Genomic DNA, 26646 nt, shown 5'->3' on the forward strand with positions numbered 1-26646 from the left:
GCCTATAACCAATTTAATTTAGCAACAGCAGAGGTATCTGCTGGATTTTGGAAGCAATTTTATTGCCCATCTAGTTTTTTCCACTGCTGCAACTTCATCTACAATTGACATTTTACTAGTGGGAGGCTAATTGCTTATATAAAAGGAAATAAACCATAGATCATACACTGGTAACAAATTGATATTTAAGCATTTGCGAGGCATTCAGTTCCTCTGCTCATTTGAAGGACATTGTGATTTATCTCTTCTGCTTTTGCAGAAGAATTTAATTCCCCTTCCCCCATCCAGATAAACATAATCAGTATGTTGATAATGTGCAAGTATTAGTATCACATTTTTATTATGAAAGCTGGTTTGCTGTAAGAATAGAATTGCCAAATGCAAACTCACTTTCAGATGATCATTTTGAAAATGTACAAGCCTTTGAGCCAAGTGACTTCAAACAAAAATGAAACAACAATAACACTGAAAGGCTTTCAAAAAGTAGACATTTTTGGCATACTACATCCCAATGCAATCCCTGGCAGATGACTTTGCATAGATTATTGTATTCATTTAAAATATTTTATACCACCTTTCCAGACAAAACCCTCCAAGGCAGTCTATAGAATAAAACTAAAATAATGTAAAATACAGGCAGCTCTCTGTATCCACGGATTCCTTATCTATGGATTCAAGCATCCTCGGTTTGAAAATATTTTTTAGAAGTATAAATTCCAAAAAGCAAACTATGATTTTGTCATTTCATATAAAGGACACCATTTTACTGTTCCATTGTGTTTAATGGGACTTGAGCCTCCACACATTTTGGTATCCATAGGGAGTACCTTAACCAAACCACAGCAGATACCAAGAGCCAACTGTACAATTAATTTAAACCAACATGTTTTATTTCCAGGACCCAGATTCAGACTCTAGGTGAAGCAGAAGGACAGGAGGACAGGAGGACATTCCTAGTTCAGACTATGATGCAGACAGGGAGACAGAAAGGCAGGGGGACGTGCTTAGTTCAGACTGTGATATAGAAATGGAAACAGAAGGGTAGAGACAAACAGTGACACTTGACAGAAGCCACAACACAGAGACATGGAGTCCATAATACTGACCTTAATGAAACATAGATGAGTTGGGAACATTAAGATGGAAAACACTCATTAATTAGGCAACAGCTGTGGGAGGCTGACTGGCCATAAATACTGTATTTTCTGGCGTATTAGATGACTAGGCGTATAAGATGACCCCCAACTTTTCCAGTTAAAATATAGAGTTTGGGATATACTCACCGTATAAGACTACCCCTCTTCCAACGCACACCAAATATTTTTTTAAAAAAGGATCAGGTTTGATTTCAATATGGTAATTTTAATTCAAATGCTAATGACACGCAGATACTTAGCAGGAAATTAACTTATAAACATAATAATAAACATAAATTTATTATTATTATTAAATAAACAATTTATTTAACAACAATAACAAATTATTAAATTTATTTAATTAAAATTTAGTTAACTGAATAGGTTAACTGTGTCAATGAATCGGTAAAGGGGTTATTTTTATTTAAGAGGAACTCCCAAAGTCTCCCAGGCAAATGGGAGCAGGGAAAATTCAGCCCCAGCGCCTGTGAGGGAGAGGGAGAGACGCAACTAAATGTGGAAAAGGCCCCTCAAAGCGGCCAAAATGGGGCGGGGAGCCCACGGTGCCCAATGGAGGCAAGGGAAGCTGCCATCAAATGTCCAGGAGAGAGAGAGGACGTTCTAACGTGCTTCAACAGCAGGGCAGGGAGCCAGGAAAACATTTTTGAGCTCCCCCCAACATATGCAGCGACCGCAGATTCTCTAGTCCGGCTCGGAATGACACCTGGCATATAAGATGATCCCTGACTTTTGAGAAGATTTTCCTGGGTTAAAAAAGTTATTTTATATGCCAGAAAATACGGTAATCCCGCAACTCTCTCAGGAGGTCATTGTTGACAACTGATCTTTCAGGAGGTAGCAACACTCTCCTCTCTTGATTCCTGTTTCATGTTTCTGAAGAACTTTGGACCTTTCATTGTAGATTGCATCATAGATTGACCACACTGCCGGAAACTCCCTTGGAATGATGTCTTGACTTTCTTGCTGTACTCTACTGACGTGGACTTCCTGACCTCTGAAAACTGTAACTGTAACAAATTTACAGAAATGTCAGATTTCTGTAAAATGTATGTGTGTGTATAATCATTGACTTGTTGACAGCTTTTTCTGTTCATCTCTCCAGATGTTTGGAAATGGGTTTTTTGTTTGGTTGGTTGTTTTTGCTGTTTCAGGGTGAGCCGTACCATGAAACACGATACAACAATGGCACTGAAGGATTTTTAACTTTAAAAATACGGTCGGCATAACACAGTTTTGGGGGGAATTTCCTGGATCTTTGCAGGATTAGGGTCCCCAGAAGCCTCATGGTCCCTTCTAACAGCTGTTTGTGGCCTATAGGCCACACAGTTCCCACCTTGCCTTGGATATATGAACCAGACCTTTAGGATTTCAGCTACCACCTGCCCATTTCATGGATAACCATCCTAAAAGAAATCAGGCAGATTTATCTTTGTTCAGTTTTCCCCTCCATCACATTTGTTGATAAAACACTTTTATCTTGGTGCTAGAATGAAATGTTGCAAAAGTCTCTTGAGTGTGCCGTATTTGGTTGTGCCTGCATTTGTGATAGCAGCTATGAAATGTTCCCAGTGACCTATGCCTGCAGCCTTGCTCTGTTGCCAATCCCGGAGGCATTTTCTTTGAACTTATTTCATAGAATTTATGGCTATGAAAAGAACAGTTTAAACAGTGTTAGAGAAAGAAGGAGGAGTTGTGTGGGGCAAAAAATACTAACCCTTCTCCTTTTGCAATAATTTTATTGTGTGGTGCTTTCGTTATCTTGATGTTCTGTTCATTCTATGCTGTTCCTCTTGACTTTTGCACATCAAGTGAAGAGCTGGATTTCTTGGACAGCTGGTTTATCTGGAATAGCTTTAGCAAGTGTTAAAATGTGACTGAGCCTCTTGTACTTTGGGTTCAAATCCTGTCTCTCTTGGGGCTGTTTAGCGTGTGTGCACAGCTTTAATGGTATTCACACCATACATGAGAATTACTTACTGAAATTGTGGTGCATGACATAGGCTAATTTTCATTCTAGTTTTGGATTATGTACACTCAGAGCTTGTAAAGTAATCAGTTACAGAAAGCCAGGGGCTTGTAATTACTTCATTTTTCTCTGTAAAAGTGTACACCTAATTTATAACATGAGTGTGCATTTTGAGAGCACATTTTGTACAGTAGGCTAGCAGTGTGTAGCTTGACAAGGGGAATAGCTAACTTTTTAGTGGGGATGTAAAGAATACAAAATTTCTTGTCTTCCAATCAGAGGATATTTTGACATGTCAGGAAAACCCATTGAGTAAATTGTCAGCTACAATGAGCTTGTTTTGTCCATGTGTAAAAGAAAAAATGTCACTCTTCCTCATTTTCATTTTTGGTGGGTTTTTCACCAGTGATGTGGCTGTTTGGAAGAAACAGAATTGGAAAATACTGAGCAAAATTTTATGCAACATTTTCGAAATGTTATCTGATTTAGCATGTTTGGGTTAAATGTTGGATTAAAAACACTCAAACCTTTATGTAGAAATTCTTTTATTGGAATATTTGTAAGAAGGTAAGAAAAATAGCATCTCCATATCCATGGACTCTGCATGTACAGATTCAATTATTCATGGCTTGAAAATACTAAAAAAATAAATACAAAATTAAAAAATAAAAATCCAAAAAGAAAATCTTGATATTGTCATTTTATATAAGGGGCAGCATTTTACTACCCCATTAGATATAATGGGACTTAAGCACCCATGGATTTTGGTATCCACGAGCAGTCCTGGCACCAAACCGTACTTGAATACCAAGGGCCTACTTCTCTTTCCTTACTTTTTAAAAAAAATACTATACCTGAAAAAGAGTTGTATCTGATAGATCTGATATCAACAACTTAACTTTCTCTTGTTGAGATATAACTGTACAGTGCAGTGGTGGTGAACCTATGGCATGCGTGCCAGAGGTGGCACTCAGAGCCCTCTCTGTGGGCACACTTGCTGTCGCCCCAGCACAGAGTTTGCCAGAGTTTCTTACTAGAAAGCCAAAGGGACATGGCACTTTGCAATAAATAAGTGGGGTCTGGGTTGCAGTTTGGGCACTCGGTCTGTAAAAGGTTCTCCATCATTGGTACAGTGGTTCTTGGTGGAGGATAAGTCCCCAAATGTAACATTGGCTGTTGCTAAATTTCTTTCAGAGGCAAAGAGGATTAGAGCTCTCTATGTACTAGATAAAGCTGATAGCAATCGTTTTATTATTTTTACTGTACTATTTATTCCTTTTTGGGTGTTGTTTTTTTTAAATTTCATGTTTGAGTTTTCTATTGGACCTATTGATTGTTAGGGATGATGGGAGTTGCAGCTCTTCTCCTGGCTTTCACTCTCACCCCCCTGGTCAGCGGAAGAACAACCAGTTTGACCAGTAGCTCTGAGAATTGGCTGAAGATGTCTTCCAATCTTCTCTGGAGTCTGCTGGCTCTTGTTCAGCTCTCAAGACACCAGTCAACACAGTAGTCTTCTTAAAAAGATCTACTTTTATTCTACTATATACACTATGCACAAAACAATTCACTACTCACAAAACTCACACTACTATACTCCTCAATACCCACACTACTATACTCCTCAATACCCACAAAAAGTATTGCCATACATTATTGTTTATATAGACATTTGTCTCTCTATTCATTATACAGTTGCCACCTCCTGGGCGTGTACATACATTATGATTGACATACCATACTTGGCTCAATCTAGACCTCACATTGCATCATACATTACTGTCCACTCAATGACTCTCAGGTGATATCAATTTGCACCTTTTCACTTTGTCATTGCCTCATATGTCCTTGGCTTTCAGGACCTTCTAATTACATTACTTACAACACCTGTGTGACAATTCAATAACTTTTGCTGTGTCATGTTACTTTCAAATACATTCATATACATATTATATTTCTTGTGACTATATATCCCATGTGGCTTTTTCCTGACAATCCCCTCCGAAATAGAATATTGTATGTGAATTATATTGTCATTCCAATCAACTGAGACAATCTCTCGTGTTTTTCAACTGTCAAAGCCTTTGTAAAAATGTCTGCTATGTTGTGTTGTGTCTCTATGTACTTTAACTCTATTTCTCCTTTCTGGACCATTTCTCTTACGTTCTGGTATCTTACACCTACGTACTTTGTTCTGTTTTTCAGACTTTCTGTTTCTGCCATTGCTATACAGGACTGCGAATCTTCATGAATTTCTACAGGAATTTTAAAGCTTTCATTCAAATCAATCAATAATTGTTCTATCCACTGTACCTCATTTGTGACTTCATTCAAAGCTGCGAACTCAGCCTCACTAGTGCTCAATGCTACGTTTGTCTGTTTTCTACTTCTCCACACAATGGGACTTTCGCTGTATCTTATAATCATTCCAGTCACTGACTTTTTGTCCCCTGATTCCGAAGCAAATGAACTATCTACATAACAATCCAAATCAACATTGCTTTTTCTAATTATCAACCTCTTGTCTATGGTTCCTTTCAGATACCTAATCAAATGTTTCACTGCTGTCCAATCCTCAATTCTCGGGTCGTTTACTCTTCTTGCCAAAACATGAACCGCGTACGAGATGTCTGGTCTGGTATGGCTAGAAATAAACTGTAAAGATCCAACAACACTTCTAAACAATCTTTTATCCTCAAAAGCTCTTGTAACTTCCTCTGACACAAAACTTGTAGTCATCGGAGTTTTCACAACCTTTGCACTATGTAAACCACATTTCTCAATTAACCTTTCAATTTTCTTGCTTTGACTCAGCAAACAATGCCCTTCTTCAGTCCATTCTACATTTATCCCTAAGTAAGACTTCAACATACCTAAATCTTTCAACACAAATTTCTTTGACAATTCATTTTTCACCAACTCAATTTCTTTCTTTGATTTGGCTGCAACGCACAAATCATCCATATAGATCAACAAAATTACATCTCCTTTTGTGTATACACAAGCATCAGCAACACTTCTCTTGTAACCTAACTTCTCCAATTCATCATTGATGCATATATTCCAAGCTCTTGCACTTTGCTTGAGACCGTACAATGCTTTCTTCAACCTGTATACATTCTGACTACCACCTACTTCAAAACCTTGAGGTTGCTCCATGAAAATTTCTTCTTCTAAATTGGCATTTAAATAAGCCGTCTCAAAATCAAAATGCTCTACAATCAGATCTCTCTTTCCTGCAACTGCTAATACCATTCTTAAACTCTCTGCTTTTGCGGTTGGAGAAAAAGTTTTGTCATAATTTTCAAACTGTTCCTGTGAAAAGCCTTTTGCTACCAACCTTGCCTTATATTTCACACTACCATCAGGCATGTCTTTCCTTTTATAAACCCACTTGCAACCAACGACTTTTTTATCCTTGGGTCTTCCTACTATTTCAAAAACATCTTTCCTTTCTAAGCAATCAAATTCACACTCCATTGCTTCACACCACTTCTCCTGTTCCTCTTTAGGAAAATTTTCTATTTCAGCAAAACTTTCTGGTTCTTCAAAAACCAAACAAGCTTTTGCATTGGTCACCACAAATCTGTCAGGAGATTTTCTAGTTCTTTGACTACGTCTAGGTACTAACTCTGTTGTTCTGCCTCTCTCTTCCTCATCTCTGTCTACACTGGAAGTTGTGGCTTTCTTACTGAATCTCTTGTCCTCTGTCATGCGTGTGGTTTTTGGTCTGGACATTTCACTATCTGAGGAGCTATCACTGCTACTCGTGGATGGTTCTTCTGGTTTTACTATAACCCCTCCATTTCCTGGAGATGCTTGGCTTTGGGTCTGAGTCTCTGCCTCACTTGAGTTGCCTAACTTCACAAACACTTCCTTATTTGCATGGAGTTTTTCCCAACCAGCATATCTTTCAAAATTGGCAGATCTCGAATGTCTCACTTCTTTTCCTCCTAAATAGAATTTGTAACTGTTTCCAGAATACCCCAAAAACATCATTCTTCTACTCTTGGGTTCACCTTTGTTTCTAAAGCATGCAGGTGTGTACACATATGCATATTGACCAAAGATTCTTAGGTATTTAAAATTAGGAATTCTACCATATAGAACTCTATAAGGAATATCATCTATTACTGAATGATAGAGTCTATTGGTTATGTGTACAGCTGTCAAAACAGCTTCACCCCAAAAATTATCACTTACACCCGCATCAGCCATCATACAAGCAGTTAACTTTTTGATTTCTTGAATCTTTCTCTCTGCAAGCCCATCCTCACTAGGACATGCAGGATTTGTTGTGTGGTGTGTTATGCCAACCTTTTGAAACCAATAAAACAATTCATTAGATAAAAATTCCCCGCCTTTATCAGTTATAATTGTGTCTACACTGAAATCAAATTTTCTTTCAACCATTCTTATCCAAGATTTTAAGCTTTGCCCAGCGTCTGACTTATTTTTCAGTATTCTGACAAATGTAAATCTAGTGTATCTGTCCACAATTACCAAATAATACTTGCAACCTCCTATAGATAAACAGTTTGCGTGGGCAACGTCAGCATGTACAAATTCAAAAGGTCTTCGTGCAATTCTTTTTGTCTTTTTTGCTACAGGATATGACTTAATTTTCACTTGACTACAAATGGTACAATCCAAATGATTTTTACAGTCTGCCACTCTCAGATCAGGGCACATACTGATTAGGTTCTTTAAGCATTTAAAGCTTGCATGACCAAATTTTCTATGTAACTCATGTATACAATCCTTGTGTAACGGAACATTATCAACATTGTTTACATTCTCTACTTTGTAATGATCAACATTTTCCTCTAGGAAATAAAGCTTATCTTTCTTTAGCCCTATTCCGCAAAGCTCACCATTTAACTTTATCTTGCAAAAATTCTTTTCAAAAATTACAGTGTAGTCCTGGTCTGTTAATCTACTGACTGATAATAAATTGTTTTCCAACTCTCTCACATGTAGCACATTATTAAATTCTTGTTTTAACCCCGGAATGTAAACAGATCCCATTTCTTTTACTGAACTTACTTCATTGCCATTAGCTAGAATTACTGCATTAATATTGGCAGATTTCCTATTTTCAATCAACTCAATGTCATTACACATATTACTAGTTGCACCAGAATCTATTAACCATTTAGAATCTTTTCTATGTTTCTCTTTTATCATTGTTGCACGTTCCTTCTTGTTGTAACTGCCCCTGAAAAATGTCGGCTTGTTCTGTCTCTGTTGCTGAAAGTTCCGCGTCTGCGGTCTGTTATCTCTCTGTCTGTACTGGTCAGCAGCCAATTGTTGACAGTTTCTTTGCAAATGTCCTGCCTTTCCACAGTGGTAACAACGTCGTTTTTCTCTCACGGGAGCTGCTGCTTGGTGTTCTCTTAACTCAGGAGCCTGGTGCAGTCTAGGTGCTGATTTCTGTGAGTCTTCTTTTTCAGACAATCTTCTCTGATTTTCCTCCAAAATTCTTGCTACTATTAAGTCTCTGCTTAGTTCAGCCTCAGGCAGATTCTGAAGACTGTTAGTGATGGAGTCCCATGAACTGTCTAAAGACTCTATTAGGATGTAACATTGCTGTTCTTTGTTTATTTGGACACCTCTTAATTCTGCCTCCACAAACAGGTTTTGCATTTTCTTTAAATGTTCAACCACACACTGTCCCTTAGTCATCTTTTGTCTATAGATTCTTTTAGACCAAAGCATTTTGGCAAAAGCTGTAGTTGGAGTATGTAGCCTTTCAAGAGTCTCCCAAACTTCTTTTGCGGAGCCCTTATCTCTCACATCGTTTATCATGTCCTCCTCGAGCATCAAATACAAGCATGCTTTTGCCTTGCTATCTCTTTCTTTGGCGGCTGCACTTGCATCGGCTGTTAGCCCCGTCTCGACTGTGGCCCATAAACCTTCTTTAATCAGTAGTGACTGTGCATAAACTTTCCAGGTGGAGTAATTGTGGGAGTTCAACTTGCTAAACTTCAACACTTCCATCTTATCTTGTGCAGTGACTCAATTTGGCAAAGTCCTTCCTGAGTTTGCACAGCTGCCTCGTCTCGGGCTTTTCCAAAACACAAAACACTTCACTCACGAGCTTACCAGTGCAGCGTACACAGCTTGCTCTGATCGGTCGTCCACAAAACTTTCTTTCTCTTCCAGGAAAGTTCAGCTTCTGTGGATGCTGGGTGTTCCAGTAACTGGCTCTGGGCCCGTAACCCTTGTTAGGGATGATGGGAGTTGCAGCTCTTCTCCTGGCTTTCACTCTCACCCCCCTGGTCAGCGGAAGAACAACCAGTTTGACCAGTAGCTCTGAGAATTGGCTGAAGATGTCTTCCAATCTTCTCTGGAGTCTGCTGGCTCTTGTTCAGCTCTCAAGACACCAGTCAACACAGTAGTCTTCTTAAAAAGATCTACTTTTATTCTACTATATACACTATGCACAAAACTATTCACTACTCACAAAACTCACACTACTATACTCCTCAATACCCACACTACTATACTCCTCAATACCCACAAAAAGTATTGCCATACATTATTGTTTATATAGACATTTGTCTCTCTATTCATTATACAGTTGCCACCTCCTGGGCGTGTACATACATTATGATTGACATACCATACTTGGCTCAATCTAGACCTCACATTGCATCATACATTACTGTCCACTCAATGACTCTCAGGTGATATCAATTTGCACCTTTTCACTTTGTCATTGCCTCATATGTCCTTGGCTTTCAGGACCTTCTAATTACATTACTTACAACACCTGTGTGACAATTCAATAACTTTTGCTGTGTCATGTTACTTTCAAATACATTCATATACATATTATATTTCTTGTGACTATATATCCCATGTGGCTTTTTCCTGACATTGATTGTAATAAATGATGATGATGGATACCAAGGGCCCACTACTCTTTTCTTAATTTTTTTTAAAGAAGTACTATACCTGATAGAGAGTTGTACCTGATAGATCTGATACAAACAATTTAACTTTCTCTTGTTGAGATATAAGTGTTGAAAGGGCCCTCTGCATTTGCTGGGGTTAGGGGCACAGGACCCCCGTGAAAGTGGAAAATTTTAACCTGAGAGAAAACCTCTCTAGGTTCTCCTGCACAACTCCATTGTCAACATCTACCATAATTAAATCATAGAATTGTGGTGAAGGACAAACAAATGCCTAGAGAAATGTTCTCTCTAGGAATTTCTAAGTATCCCAGCTCAACTTTTGGCAAAAGTTGGCATAGAGTCGCATTGAAGGACCTAGAGATTCCTATGAATCAAATCGGCAAATAAATCCTCAAAAATCAAAGCCGCAAATGTGGAGGGTCAGCTGTAGTACCCTCACTCATTCTCCACTATGTCAGTTTCATTTTAAGTTCAGAGAAAAAAAAATACTTCAGTAAAACTAGTTTAACATTCTAGTTCATTAAAAGATAGATGTGAGTCTGTGGACACAGCCAACTTATCACATTTAACCTGTACTATTTGTACTTGTGACTTATTGAGAAGCAATCAGTGATATGAAATAAACTAGCTTTGCTGTGAATTCACTTGCTAGTCTGTTCCTCTAAGCACTGAGGTTTGCCAGACTTTGTTTTACACAGGAATGTGCACTTGAACAGGTGGCAAAAACCATTTTTTTCTACTCTCACGTTCCCCCCGATGGGGCACGTCAGGGTCCCTAAACACCTTAAATATAATTTTAAACATTTTTTTCAAGGTGATTCTTTATTTCCAGTTGTTTTTCCATCCCTCCAGTTTTGCTCTTACAAGCCCCTGACATACCTTAAAAACTTATACTATACAGGTGAATAATAATTAAATTGTTAAAAATAAGCTAAAGTTTCAAAAACACTTTGTGGAAACGGTAACAGGCACATAGCAAAGTTAAGACCAGTAACAACTGTTTATACACATGTAAATACATCAAGGATATTGAATCAATCAATTCATGGAAAAATTCATTCATAAATAATCAGTTCATAAATCAAATTACACTGTATCAATTGATTCATAACTAAATAGACGTAAAGTGGAGAGGGTAGTGAAAATGCCAACAATAATTTCAGGCTTCAAAAATACATTGTAAAAATGAAACCTTGTTCACAGGCACTTTTGCTGGTATACATCCAGTGACAGAAATAAGACACAAAGATTTGTAGTTGGAATACCATAATCACAGGACAGAAGATCACAGGAATTATATTTTCCTTTCCACCAGCATAAGGTTCCTTAGCTGAATTATGTGATATTATAAAGGTGAACTCATGGATCCATATTCCAAATATGGCTTCCTTGTGTGAGGTTGGAGCAAGCTTGTTTTGTGCTGCTCCAGAGAATAGGACCAAGAACAATGGATGCAAGCTGCAGAAAAGAGATTCCACCTCAACATTAGGAAGAACTTCTTGGCAGTAAGAGCTGTTCAAAAGTGGAATGCATTTCCTTGGAGTGTGATGGAGTCTCTTTCTTTGGAAGTCTTTAAACAGAGGCTGGATGGCCATCTGTCAGGGGTGCTTTGATCGTGAGTTCCTGCATGGCAGAGGTTTGGATTGGATGGCCCTTGTGGTCTCTTCCAACTCTATGATTCTATGATTTGTATTACCATTTTGTAATGTTATGCTTGCTATGTGCCTGTTACCATTTCTACAAAGTGTTTTTGAAGCTTGTGCTTATTGTTAACTGTCATTCACCTGCATTGGGTTGTATAGTATAGGGAGTTAGAGGCTTGTTGTGGTTCTTTCACAATATCTTTAAAATCTGTCAGAACCCCCCCCCCCCAATGTTTGCCAGAATCTCCCAAAATTGAAACATAAATTCAGCTACATCTCTTCCAATTTCAATTTTGGCCAGTGTTTAGCTGATTTTGTGGGAGATGGTTCTGGCAGGGTTTTAATGTATGTGGGTTAATTGGGGAATCCAAATTAACTGCTTGGTTTGCAGTGGTTTAGGCCATTGGGGATTAATATTACCTGGATGCTTTGCAATTTTTATGGGTTTCAGAGGCTTATGGGTTTGCATTTTGGGGCTCCAAGGATGACATGTGACCTGCAGGCTGAACTTTGCCCACCTCTGCGTTAGATTAAACTAGAGGTTCATATCCTATGTTTCCTTCTCACATGCTTCTCACATAGTTGACTGAGGTACAAAACCCAGGGAAGTATGGATAAAAACGTGTGTGTGTGTGTGTGTGTGTGTGTGTGTGCATGTTTGTGTTAATTAAAAATTTACCACAGAAACATAAAAACATTGGACATTTCTCCCCAATAAATTTGCTGTTTGTTATTGTGTGCCTTCAAGTTGTTTCCACCTTATGGTGACCCTATCATAGGATTTTCTTGGCCCTCCCTCCCTGTATGCTCTCACTGTACTGTTTGACATAAATAATGACAGTTTTTGAAAACCAGATTTCACATCACCAATTTTGGTACCCAGTTGCCTACAGAGAGTCCCTGGGGCTGAAAAGTGTTCCCTGGACCCATTACAGTTGACTATCCCTTTTGTAGAACATCACAATATTGGTGCTAGGGCTACAATCAGCCTAGTCAATTTGAAATCAATTGGCATGCCCCTTGATGCCAGTTTCCCTGTCTTTTCATTAAAAATTCTGAGTAGCCAAAAGCCATAGCTTAGAACAAAGAACAGGGAAAAGTAGCACAGATAGATAACTGAACTAAAGAGTATATTCTGAACCAGAGAAATTGTTCTGATTTGGAGATGGCTTGCCTGAAAATTATAATGCCTCTTTTTTGTCCAAAGTACTTATTTTTCTCTGCTGTTTTAAGTGAGGGAGATGTCTTGACATGGAAAATACATTGTAGGAAATCCAAAACATCCTTTCTTTATTTGGAGAAAGGGAGATAAAGTATAATTTATCCTTTTTAAAAATTATTATAAGTAGTACAGTTTAGGTTCATTGATATGTCACCCTCTGTAAAGTTATACCTAAACATAGGACACTTTTGGACAGATGGCTCCTAGCAATACCATTCAAAAGACACATTGTAGCTGCTCCATCTTTCCTTCATTAATGTGTGTATCTGTGTGTGAAAGAAAGAAACAAAATAAGTAATGGGGAAACATGAAAGTGTTACAGATAGGAAATGATTTTTTTAGACCTTCTATAAAATGGTGTGTGAATGATGCAGGGTGACTGTGCAATGGCCTAAATCCTATTGCTAGTCTTGAGTAGAGTAGACCCACTGAATAGTAACCTATCTGTTATATCACCATCAGTGAATTGAAGGGGTGCAAGGAGATGCAAGCCATGAAGTATTTAATGCTGAATAGCTATAGGAATAATGGAGCACATATTTACTCTGTCAGAGGATCCAGTGTTACCCTTGGAGCTCTCACTGATGCCCCCAAAGTCTGTTGCACCCACCAATTTTTGGCAAAAACCATGCATCTCCAAGGATCTCATTGTGGGCTGCCTTGTGTCTCATCTTGGGAGAAAGGCAGTATATAAATTAAACAAACAGATAAAGGTTAAACCCCCCTGTCATAGGCTATTGCATGATGTTTCAGGCTGCCTGAAAACAGCTAAAACAAAACTTCAAAACAACCAGAGCAGCAACTAGAACACAACATATCATCTCTTCTGTTTTCCAAAACCGTGGCTATGATACTGTAACTGTAGCCCTTTGGAGGAACCAAAAATCCAGTGGTGTGGCCCTGGGGCTTATGAAGAATGCATAGCCTAGAAGAGCTCATAACCTTCCATCAAATCAAGAATATGTTAATCAGCTAAATAGTTGAATAACTGTTGTCTGCTACTGGCTTGAATGTGGTGGTATTGATCTACTGTTTCTTTTTGACCTTCCTTCTCTCATTTGTTTGACGAAATTTAAAGGCAAACAAAAAATGTCCTGCTATGTCTGTACTTAAGTTCCTAAGACATGAGAATGGCCGATCTGGCTCATAGAAAAATTGATAATTTTTGCCAGCAAGTCCTGACATTAAGGATTTATCCCTCTCAGGCCAGATTAACCATTCCATCCTCTTCACCATTCCTGAAAAGAGTAAAACCTTTTTTTAAAAAGACAACAACAACAACAAAAACCCAACAACCTATTTTTGCAAGTCTTTCCTGTTTGTGGGTTTTGTTTATTGGATTTTTTTTTTTTTAAAAAAAAAACACTTTGAAATTTCCAGATCTATACATGTAATCATGACTTCATCTTTTCCCCAGTCCTGGGACTCAAGGTAGCTTCCAAAAAGTGAAAACATACACAAATACAAGAGGTCAACATAGGCTCCTTAAGATTCATTAGGAAGATAATAAATAAAAAGGTAGATATCTTGGTAGAGCCAGCATGGCATAATGATTTGAGTGTTGGACTATGACTCTAGAGACCAGGATTTGATTCCCAGTTTGGCCATAAAACCCCCCAGGGTGACCTTGGGCAAGTCACATGCTCTTAGCCTCAGAGGAAGGCAATGGCAAACCTCCCATGAATAAATCTTGCTGAGAAAGAAGCTCAAAGAGTGGCAGCGTAGAATTTATTGGATGTTCCAGTTTGGATTACCTTTCCCATTCTCAAATGAAAAGCCCAGTTTTGGGACTCTTTGGCTCTAGACATTTGGGTTAAGTATCTCAATGACATGTCTCTTATTAGCGATGGAAGGAATATTAAATATTCAAAGGAAGATGAAATGTCCTAATCTTCCTCATTTCATCAGGATGTTTTTTTAAGAACAGTGTTGTAATCTTTACACGTTTTAGATAAATTGTACAAATTTATAAGGTGTGATTTAGATGGTGGAAAAGTATATGGAAACTATAAAGATGAGTTACAGTGAGCTTGGTGAGCATATGGCATTCCTAATATCTCTTCCTTGTAGCCTGAGTGTCACCTGTTGTGTTCTGTTGGTCTCTGTCTCCTTCTGCTTATCCTAATATTTTGGACCATGCTCCTTAAAGCTTGTATCATCTTATTCATCTTTCAAGTCTTTGTTGAAAGCCCCTGAAAATAGTGGACTGTGTCAGTGGGTTGATAAATCTCTCTGTGGCACATATACACACCTTTCCGTGTTAAATTTAGACTGCCATCAAAGCCAAATTAATAAATCCTTTAAAGAAAATTATTAGGAAAACGTGGGGAGGAAAAATGGAGATGAGAGGGGATACTTTAGTTGTAGCTCAGAATACAACACCTACATTTGCTGATGATAATATCACACAGGTTTGTGCTCAGTTACGTGGAGAAGGCATGCTGCTGCTAATAATAAGGAAAAACGAATTGAAAATGGCCATTTGTGAACATAACTAAAATACTTGTTTTTAACATTTTTCATAGTCTTTTAAGCAGTTCAAGGATTCCTCTTGAATAAAATTGTCATCTTGAAATGAGAATTATAAACACATATCCAGTTCAAATTTGGAATCCAGAAAAACATAATTATGTACATGGAATATACACATTGAATCAAAATACCTTCATTTACCCAAATATTGAGTCTATGACCTTCACTGCTGATCTTTGAGTCTTGAATTTCTTCAGCCATGGAGAACCTAAGTGCTGCCACTGCAAGGACTGTTGGTTGATCTTTGGATCATAGTGATCATAGTGATCAACAATGACAAGTTGTTCCAAAAATTTATCACTAGATGACTCAAAATTCTGCAAAATCTACTCAGAGGCATCCCCTCAATTTTGTTTCTGGTCAACTGACAGCTTCTGCACCACTAACTGCTAATGAATTATTAATCCAGCACATCTTGCAATTGTTTTAGCTGAGATTTGCTGACCTGCCAATATCAAGTAATTAACACGCTCAGCAATTCTAGGAGTTGACACTTGAAGACTTCCCAAATCTGGTTGCATCTTTGGTCTCAAAATCTCTGTGTTGAAAGTTGGCACACCACTTCTTCACAGCCGAATATGACAGGCACTTGTCTCTCAATGTTTGCATCATACTCTCCTGAATTTCCTTTGGAGTTTTCTTCTGCAGGAACAGGAAGTTTCTGACTCCTCTGAGTTCAGCACTTGAAAATTCCACACTTTTTGTTGACATGGTTCTGTCAATGATCTGAAAAAAACCAAAACAAAACAGAACAGAAATTAGAGGTACAATCCTAGAAATTGCAGTATACAGACCATCCTCGCCTTACGCGGGGGATCCGTTCCGGATCCCTCCGCGTAAGGCAAATTCCGCCTATGCTCGAGCCCCATTGGAAACAATGGGGCTCATGCGCGGCGGCGCAGGCGCGCATGGGGCGCAACGGACGCATGCGCCCATTCAATTGAATGGGATGCGCCGCCCCGCGCGCGCCCCGCGGCTTGAGCGCGTATGCTCAAGGCAGCGTATGGTGTGCCCGCGTATGGCGCGGGCGCGCTGTATAATACAGTGCACCTGCATTACATGCAGGTGCGCACCAAACACGGCTTCCAGCATACGCTGGAAACCTGCACTGGAAGACGCCTCGGCGCACCTGGAAGAAGTAATGGGGTGCATCCCTGTGATGCACGCCCTGTGGCACACTGCGGGCACAAGCCCCATTACTTCTAATGGAGCTTGAACATACACATTTTTTTATGCGGTGTGTGTGTGTTTCTGGAACGGATCCCCGCATAAAGAAAGGGCACGCTGTACAAAACAACACTCTTTCAAGCCAGAGTGACAAAATTATACTCTGATTTTGGGAAGTGGGTTGGGCTGAGAACTGTTTAGCACCCCCTCATGTGTTAAGAGCAACTTAGTTCTCAGTTGCACAGCTTTCCTTAGCAGTTGGCAGTGGCTGCAAAGCTATATGGCTCTTGATAGCATGGGGCATTACTTTGTGGAAACACACGAAGCATCCTTCTACTGTCTAAACACATTTGGATCATATTATCCAGTGCTGGTGACAATCATCCTGGATATCAGATAGTATTCATAGAAAACATGTGCTTTACTGCTATCTCTTACTGATTTACTGTGAACCCATTCTGATTTCTATAAGGATTGGTGTGCATGCCAGTTTGTGCTGAAATCTTTAGAACTAAAAAATAATTTGGGATTAGGACACTTGCTTCTTTTTTTAGAAAAAGGAGAAGAGCAGTTGTGTAAAGTGTGCTGTAGTGTAGCTCCAGTACACTTTAGTGTAGATCTTACTGTTTTCCAAACCAGAGTGCATCTTTTGAATCAGTAGAAATGACAGACATATTAATTTGACAGGTTGCCATTGATCTCATAGGTTTACTTGAGTTGGGACTAAAAAATAGGGTTTAGATCTTTTGTCACCAGGTAGAGATACATGAAGGCCATGTTGGCTGAGGACAAGTTAGCGAAATCTATGTCAAAAATAGTTTATTTTGTGAGGAATATTATTCAAGGACAAATTTACACCAGGAACCTGTGGTTTTGAAGTTAGAGCTGTTCAGATTAATGCACTTTCTGCTCCATCTAATAAAAATAATTACAGACTTTTATAAAATGAGTTTTATTTAAACCATTACCCAAGCACTTCTTTGAGGAGGGGAAAACTCACTGTATGCAAGAGCTTCTAGTGGAATTGCTGGAATAATTTCACACTGTAGACAAGTAAGTTCACTGGTTGTCTTTTAAAGCAGAATTTTACTTCATCCTGTTCCTAGTGGACAAATAAATTCAGACCCCCCCCCCCCCCAGCAAGAGCAAACTATTTCCTTAGTAAGTAAATACTGAAACTATTGATATCCTCTACCTTTGGCTAGACAATTTGGAGATTCCACTTTTCAAACAGAAACAAATGTAAAGTGCAGTGGTGCTCCTCAATGAGTTTATACCCTGAAAAGTCACCAATGAGTGAGTGAATGTGTGTGTGTGTGTGTGTGTGTGTCTAACCATTCATTTCCACCATGAATGTCCATATCTGTCAATTAAGAAGCCATCTATATATCCGGGAGTGGTTGTTCTTGGCACTGTGCCATGCCATTTCAGAATTCTGGTAGAGGTTTCGGTTTTACATTGCCCTTATATAAATACAGTACATACAGAGTTTCTATTATGTTGTCATCCATCTCTGTTCTAAAGTAGTACAGTCCCAAAGGGGCTATATTGCATGCATTTTCCTGATCCATAAAAGTTTCATGTCTGCTCTTTTGGGCTTTCCAGAGTTGAAGTAAGTAGCAGTGGATATTTCATATGTAATTTTAATTAAGCATGGAGTAGTATTTTCAACTGCATGCCACTATTTAACAGTCTCTTCCAAAAACAGTGATCTATCTCAGATATAGTTCACCATTCTGTGGCTTGTTGGAAATTGAATATGTAATAAGCTCAGGTGTTGCTGAACTTTACGAAAGAATTTGATGAAATTGTGGTGCTGGTTGGTTAAGGAGCACCCTCATAGGTCCAGTTTGGACATCCTGAAAACTGTTTCAAAAAACCTGGAGCCTTGCTGTGATGCTGGGCAAATGAGGGAGTAGTTGAGCTTACTGGTTACAATGAATTACTTAGGCAACTTTGGCTACCTCTTAACATGGAAATTGATTCTATGGGGGAAGTTGAAAAGAGCTAATAATGGTTGAGCTAGCCAAACATTTAAAATTCAGTTAATCACAACTACAGTGACATGGACTAGGCCATCCAATGTGAGTTATCCCATTGGAACAGCCAGGACCCATTTCTAAATCAGAGAGCACATTTTCCTGGCCATGATTGACTCTTAATTATGAGTTGATAGTTGTAAATGCAATTGTGTATCAGGAGGTTCATTATGAGTTCAGACTAAACTTTCTTCAAGCTTCTATATGGGAAAGTAACTGTGGAACTTACCTGCTTTATTATTTTTTTTCTTAATGAAACCTTAGGCGTATTTGAGAAGAGAAGAGAACAGAGAATGGGCAAACCTTTTAAAATCATCATGATTGTCTAGGATATTTCTTGATTTGCAATATGTCTTTTTCTGTGTGTAATATAGGGCACAAACAGACAGGCCAAAATAAAGCTGCTTTGGTTCATTTGGAGGTATGTTGTTTGAATGTTGCATGCGTCCTCAGAGGCTGGAAGCCGCACCAAAGCCATGCTCCAGTCCTAAGAGGCCAGAATCTGGCCTCTTAGGACACATGCATCATTTAAACAGCTTACCTCCAAAGTGACCCGAAGCAGCTTTATTTTGGTCTGTCTGTTCCGGCCCATAGTTATTTATTTGTTCAACAAGCTGATCTGCTGGACTTAAATTGATTTGCAGTTTCAGTACAAGAGCTTGCAGACATGCAGCTGTATTTTTTGCTTTGCCCTTTTGAAAATGAGCATTGACAAAAGGTATCATCCTATGGTTTGTGTTACAGGTGGTGTGATATCAAGGGCTGCACTGCTGCCACATCACAGTTTTATGAGGTTTCAGAGAGTAGTTCTGGTAAGGACACTCAGTGATTATCTTATATTATTTGATGAAGGTGAATTGATATATTCATGCTGCATCAGGCTAAGTGTGCATTCATTTATTAGGTGAAGTATAAACGCTGCCAGATGTCTAGGGATTTCTCCTTTTGAAGTCATTGAAGTTGAATAAGTCTGTCCTCTGGGCTTTTAAAGGAATGTCTTGAGACGAATCAGAATGGAAATATGAACTAGATCCTTGATGGCTTGATTTACCTATTCACTGAGTATGGATTTTTTCCCCACAATTTTAAAATATGATGATCAGCCATTCCTGTCTGTGAACATTTTCTTTTGACAACACTTTGGTAAAAGCATGGCTTGGGTTTAAATAAGGCTACTGAAGCTCATAGTCTGTGGACTGCTTCTGCTCTGCAAGCCTATCAGCTGATGATCCACAGAAGGTTTTAGGAAACTGTATGAATATGAATAACAGTATGGCACAAGTATGAAACCAGTCCCTGACACATCTTGGGATAATTGTTGGTCCACCATATTAAATAGTTTGAGAAGCATTGTTCTAAATGGCACATGTTCCAACAATAGCATCAGTATAGTTTCTAGCAGGATTTGCTTTAACTTTACCAATTGTTTTTATAATCTTTCTCTGAAATCATGAAATCATGAATGTCTGGTGCATGGCCATTTATTTGAAAGTATTAATATACTTAGCTTTTAAAAAGTTTGAAGGGCCATGGTTCATTGAGGATAACATATGCTTTACACACATAAGATCCCAGATTAAATTTTCATCATCTCCAAGATACTGTCGGAAAAGACCCCCATCTGAGATTTCTCAAATCAAGCAACATAGATCAAGAAAGTGCAATTTAAATGGATACAGTGGTGGATTGGGGTAATAATTTGTAATATCCTTGTTTCATATCAGGTTGCAAGATATACTGGGGGTGTTACATGGAACAACACACATATTTTACTGTGTACTTTCCTTCGTGTTCACATGTTTGAATTAGGGGTTTGAGGGTGTTTTTTTTAACACATTTTTGTCACTGGGTAAAACACATTTGTGTCATTTTTATTTTCTTGGATATATGTTTGCATATTTATTTACTGATAGTTCAAAAAGGAAGAATGAGAGTCTGCCACTTATTGTTTCTTCCCAGTATTGGGAAAGTGACACAATTAGGGACATTTCAAAAATAATCCCTGGATACCTTTATTTAACAGTGAGTTAACTCAGTTTGTGTGCGTTTTCCAAGGATAATGGTTGCCACTTGTAGCTTCTTCCCAGTGGTGCAAACCAAAAGAGATGAGCATAGTGTGTAAAATCATATCTTCACTGCACAGTAACAACATTTGGATATCACATTAACTCTTATGACTCTGACCTATAAATTTAGGATTTGTAGTATGCCTATGGGTTTAGACTTCTGTGTTGGAAAACTCTAGTCTTGTGTACTCACCCGAACTATAGCAAAGAATTCTAAGTTCCTCACCCAACTATGAATCTGAAGATATCCTTATGGTGACAGTGATATCAAACTGCTATAAAAGGCTATTTCCAAACACCCTCAGAAAACATTAGCTAATATGGTTGTGAAAAAGAAATATTGGTTAATGAAAATTACTTTTTCATTTCTGCTTGATAAGCTATATGGACTTTATGCTATTTGTAAGGTGGTAGGTGGCCAATAAAAATGCCTTCTTACCCTGACTGTGGACTTTCAAGTAGTTGGTCACCATGAGAGACATGGCACTGTGAGATGTACCTTTGTTTTGATCCATCAGGATGTATTCTTGTTAACTGCCCTGACTCATGGTGACCCTATGGATGAGACATCTCCAAGCCCCTCTATCCTCCACTGTTCTGTTTAAGATTCACACCCATGACTCCACTAATTGAGTCTAGTCATCTGGCATGTGGTCATCCTCTCTTTCTACTGCTGCCCACCTTTCCTAGCATTCTCGTTTTTTCTAATGAGCCATGCCTTCTTCTTGTGATGTGGCCAAAGTATGACAGCCTCAGTTTTGTCATCTTGGCATCCAGGGAGAGTTCTAGGACCCATCTGGTTTGATCTGTTCTAGGACCCATTTTCCTTGTTTATGGTATCCTCAGCACTTTTCTCCAGGACCGTATTTCAAATGATTTTATTATTTTTTTCTTAGCCACTTTTTTCATTTATGTAATTATATTGTATATAGATGGCCACTGTCTTGTTAGATTTATAATCATAACACCTTTTAAAAATCTTTAAAAAAAAGAATTGCTCACATCCTTAGGAAAATCTGAGTCTGGAATCTTGGAGAAGCAAAAGAAGAAGACCTATTTTAAACCCTTCCTGAGTGAAGATGCTTCTGTGATGTCTTTTCAGCTCCCAGGCTACCTGAAAGGAGCTATTAAGTGCTTAGGATTACATCACTTTTAAAAAAGAAGCTCTATTATAGTCAGCATAGTGAAGGAAGAGCAATGACCATTTCTTTTGTGGTAGGACAATTGATCTGATCCTTTCAGCAATAGATTAAAAACAGGTTTACTTTGTATCTTCAGAAGGTTTTAATATAACTGAATTAAGGTCTTATGCAGGGAGATGGCATTTCTCAATAACATCCATTTCATATTGCCTTTCTCTCTCTCTCTCTTTCTTTTTTTCTTTCTTTTTGGGGTGGTGATGGAGGATATTTTTAAATAGCTAGAGGCCATATGAATCATGAAATAATTATTTGTAAAGCTGGGGAAAAAGCCCATTGGCCTGTCATTTGAATGCTTCCTGCTCCTTTTGTATATTCAATCTTTTTGACCACCCCCCCTCAATCCCTGACTATTGCCCAGAGTTTGAAAATGACCCCCCCCCCCCCAGAATGAGCTGGAATAGTGTTATCTTTTGTCTGTAAAAGACAGGTCTGTAGTTCATTACTTTTCAGTGATACATAACGGGGGCTCCACCTGTTTTTTGTCATGGCTGTTCTCAGTCTGAGAACTGGACAAGGAAGGAGGAAAGATCACTTGGGATGTTTAGCCATTTCCAAGCCTGGAAAAATATAGGGGGAACATCTTCCTCCCACTTTGAAACCTATTTTTTCAAGAAGAAATTGGGGAAAATAGATTGTGGAATATATATTTTTTTAATAATGAATAGAATAAAAGATGTATTATGTATATAAACAAACACATATTAAACTATAATAAAGCATGAATATATTCTGAACAAATATTTCTTTCTATTTTCAAAAAAGAAGCAAAAAAATCTATGCCATGCATTAAAATGTTTAGGCAAGACTGTGTACAATGGGGCTACTCAGAGTGGTCATCCATAGAGCAGTGTGAATGTATAAGCAATTGTCTGTCCATCTATGTTGTTGTTGTTGTTGTTGTTTTCTTATATCCCACCTTTCTCTGAATACAGGGACTCAAGGTGGCTTGAGTTGAGTTTCCAGGACAGAAAAAACAGTTGTAGTGAGCAACACAAATATAATACTGGTACTAAAAATGCCAGTTTCTGTAGATCTGATAGCCTGAAAAGCACTTATGTACATCATCAGATCATTGTAATTCCTGGTCCTGCCCCTCTGTAACGGACCCCCTCTTAAAGATGGCAGGCACTTGGGCTTACTTATCCCACCGCTGCCACCAATTATGTAATGGTTATCCTCTTTTTTATGGCTGGCGGTAGGGTCTTTTCTTTATATAGTAGCGTGGAGCTGAGATGTATGACTGACAAAGTTTTATGTAAACCAAAATATAAACTTTATTAAACAAAACGGTTGAACATCTCTTTCTTGAACTGAATGATATTATGGAACAGCTAGTTCAGGCACAGGTTACTTAGTTACATTTATATTCATTGACTCGGCTATAGTCACTTCACTTTTCCCAAGTATTTCTCAATTACATAGGGACTTTTCCGACTCTATTTAGACAAGTCCTTCTCTTAACTCAGCTACCAAGGCTAATCATATCCCACAGGATATCACACTCCAGCCTCTCCCTTTTCTAAAGGTCTGGCAGTGAAATGGTAGGGAGCCCTTTTCTCACTCGGACTCTACCCCTAACCGTCCTTCTCGAGCCCTTGAACCCTCCTTTACAGGATTCCAGCCCATAACTCCCTCATTCCCGCAGGAACTCCTGGACCCCAGTCCTCTCTCCCCAAGATTCTAAACCCTAACTGCCGTTCTAAATTGTCCCGGTTCCAACTGACTCCCCAACTGTCAGTTCGGAATCTTCAAAAGTTCCAGCCTACAGGCTATTGGCTGGCCCTCAGCTGCCTTCTGATTGGACAGCTGGGAGTGCTCTCCGTTATACCCTCCCCCTCGCAAAAAAAAAGTTAGTTTTATGGAAATGAGTGGTTTCTGTCTGTTGATACTATGGAGGTCTAAAAGAAACAAAATAATTTCCCTTGTTAACAATATAAAAAGAGAAAAATAATGATATAATGAAAATGTAAATCCTGGAATTTGGGTTTCAGCCTTCTTGCTGCTATTTCTACCACTTCACTTCTATTGATCACATTGATTTGTAAGTGGACAATTCATGATTTAAATCGTTAAATATCCAGTGGCATTGATTCATTTCCTCTTTGCACATCAAGATTCACCTGTACTTTTCCCACCTCTTCCCCCCACCTAGTTGCAACTTTCTAAAGTTACCTAAAACAGAATTTCCCCCTCAGTTTCTGTACCTACAGTGCTTGACTATAAGTCAACCTCAAGTATAAGTGGAGGGCAGGTTTTGGAGCCAAAATTAGGGATTTTGATATGACCCATGGATAAGTCATGGGTAAAAGCTACGGGCATGTAACAAAGGAGTTTATCACATGGAGGAAAATTGGAAGTTTAAACGGGGTTTATCCCGTGAGATCCATGCAATTACTATTAAATTGCAATTAAGATTATCACACACAACAGTCATCATCCCGGGAATAACCAGGCAAACAGCAACAAATCATTCACAGGTTTTTCCAAAATTGCAGTTGTGCAATTTGTGCAGGATATCCCCAGGATAATGTTAATTTATTCACAACATCATGTAAAAATCTTAATTGCGAGTGTGTGATTTTCATGGGATAAACCCTGTTTACACTTTCAGTTGGTCCCGTGTGATAAACTCCAAAGAATCTAAAGGATAAACCGAAGGAAAACAATGCCAAAGAATTAACAAAATTCCAGCAGGCATAACTGTTTGTGCTCACACTAAAGGCTGGATGGATGAAAGAGTAGAGTGGGGTCAGTGCTTCAGGACATTTTGCACTCTTGCCTTTCACCAAAGAATGGTTCCTTTTTTAAAATAAGAGTTAAAGTACAGTGTTTACATTTCCTTGTGGATAAATCAACTTGGGTTTTTGGGGTCATTTTTTAACTTAAATCTTTAGACTTATACATGTGTATATACAATATGTCATAGGGAGAAAGGATAGAAGATGGGTCCGTGATAGATTTTTAAAAAAACTATGACCAAAACACGCTGCAGAAATCACCCAGTTTGAGACTGCTTTAACTGCCCTTGCTCGGTGCTAGGGAATCTTGGGAATTGTAATTTATTGTGGCACCAGAGCTCTCTTGACAGAGAAGGCTAAATGTCTCACAAAACTACAATCCCCAGAATCCCCTAGCACTGAGCCAGGGCAGTTAAAGCAGTCTGAAACTGGATTATTTCTGCAATGTGTTTTGGACCTATATGTTCTATTAATTTTAAATCCTTTCTTCCAAATGAATAATTATCTGACCCAGCACATATCCCCCCCCCCTCCCCCCCCCCCGGCCGCTCAACATTCACAGAGGCAAAAATGGGTGCATTTTTTCATAAATGCTATTGCTCTGTTTTACTGGCTCACTGCCATTGAGTTCAGGGCCATTGTGCTGGTTGTGGCCCTAACTGACTATTCTATAGAGCCTTCCACCTTTCTGTCTCAAGACAACATGCAGACAATGTGATACCTAACATTGTCACTCCCCTTGCCTTTTCCCCTTTTTTGGCAAGTAATGTGTAGTTTTGAAAGCTTGCACAGAGAATTTTATGTCTCCTTTCTTGGCCTAATAAATGTCTTAAAATCAAGATGGTGATTTGTACTAAATATGGTTTCTACTAAATACTCATAATGATATTGAAAATGCAAAGATAGGAAAGCTGTATTCCTGTATTTCTCATTTCTAGAATCCTTATTGGTATGTCTGAAGTGAACTTCAGTTTACGCTGTGGCAGACACCAGCTATATTTGAAAGGTTGCCTCATATCATCTTGCTCTCGTTGATGAGAAGAAGCCTTAAGACTGAAATAAAAGAGGTAGTTACAGTAATTACTTCATCCAGGGATAGCTACACTGGAGGTCATTTGAGGGACAGTTTGGAGACATTCTCCCTGCAGCTGCCTATGTCTCTGCTGGTCTGTGGGTATACGATTGTTGGTTTTGTTGCCATGAATACTTAAAGAGAAATCTTGTCTAATGCCATGCATGCTCTCTTTTTTTTAATGTGCAAATGACACATTAGTTTGACTTCTGATTCCATTGTGGTTCTGTAGACCTTATGAAAAATCACAAGGGTTTTGGCCCCAGATAGTGAACTACCAGAGAAAATCTCTACAGTTGTTTGATGAAACAGTGTCTTCCAAACAGTTACCATTGCTAGAATGTATTTTAGAACATCTGTGAACACATGTTCAATATTTTTGGTTTGTGTGTGTGTGTGTGCTTTATAGGCCTTATAGGCCATACCAGTTATGTGGATTTTCCATTAAAAAGTACTATAGAAGTGGAAAATTTTCTAAAAAATGGAATATTTTCTACTGCTCCAGATAATCTTACCAGACATAGCACCTTTGGTTTAAATGTTACATTCAAAGGTTTGTGCGGAAAATATTTTATTAAGACATTTGTAGAAGTGTGGAATGAAGAGCATATACTGTACTCCCCTTATATTTTTAAAAAGTTGCTATACACGTTGAGTCTCCCTTATCCCAAAGGCTTGGGACCAGAGGTGTTTTGAATTTCAGATTTTTTCAGATTTTGGAATATTTACATACACATAACGAGATATCTTGGATATGGGACCCAAGTCTAAACATGAACATTTTGTTTTTATATACTTCATAAACATAGCCTGAAGCTAATTTGTACAATTTTGTGCATGAAACCAATTTTGAGTACAGTGAATCATCAGAAAGCCACCCATGTGGACAATTTTGGAGTTCAGAGTATTTCAGAATTCCAGATAA

At 38.5% G+C, this 26646-nt stretch overlaps 1 protein-coding gene across 18 annotated transcripts in view; it reads left to right on the forward strand.

Moving 5' to 3' along the window:
- The window catches only part of LOC149317998 (F-box-like/WD repeat-containing protein TBL1XR1), a 236259-nt gene that overhangs the window by 130292 nt on the left and 79321 nt on the right, over positions 1–26646 (forward strand). For 3 of the 18 annotated variants that reach the window (XM_089508806.1, XM_089508821.1, XM_089508808.1), the window contains one exon: positions 19388–19455. The exons of 12 other annotated variants lie outside the window; for them this stretch is intronic. The gene's annotated coding sequence lies outside the window, so the exon portion shown is untranslated. Of the gene's footprint in view, positions 1–19387; positions 19456–23797; positions 23953–25587; positions 25717–26646 lie in introns of those variants that run through there. 3 more of the 18 variants (XM_089508807.1, XM_089508816.1, XM_089508820.1) reach the window with 2 other exon arrangements.

The sequence above is a fragment of the Sceloporus occidentalis genome, unplaced genomic scaffold, assembly GCF_023333645.1.
Source record: "Sceloporus occidentalis isolate IW3139 unplaced genomic scaffold, rSceOcc1.0.p SCAF_2, whole genome shotgun sequence".
NCBI lineage: Eukaryota > Metazoa > Chordata > Lepidosauria > Squamata > Phrynosomatidae > Sceloporus > Sceloporus occidentalis.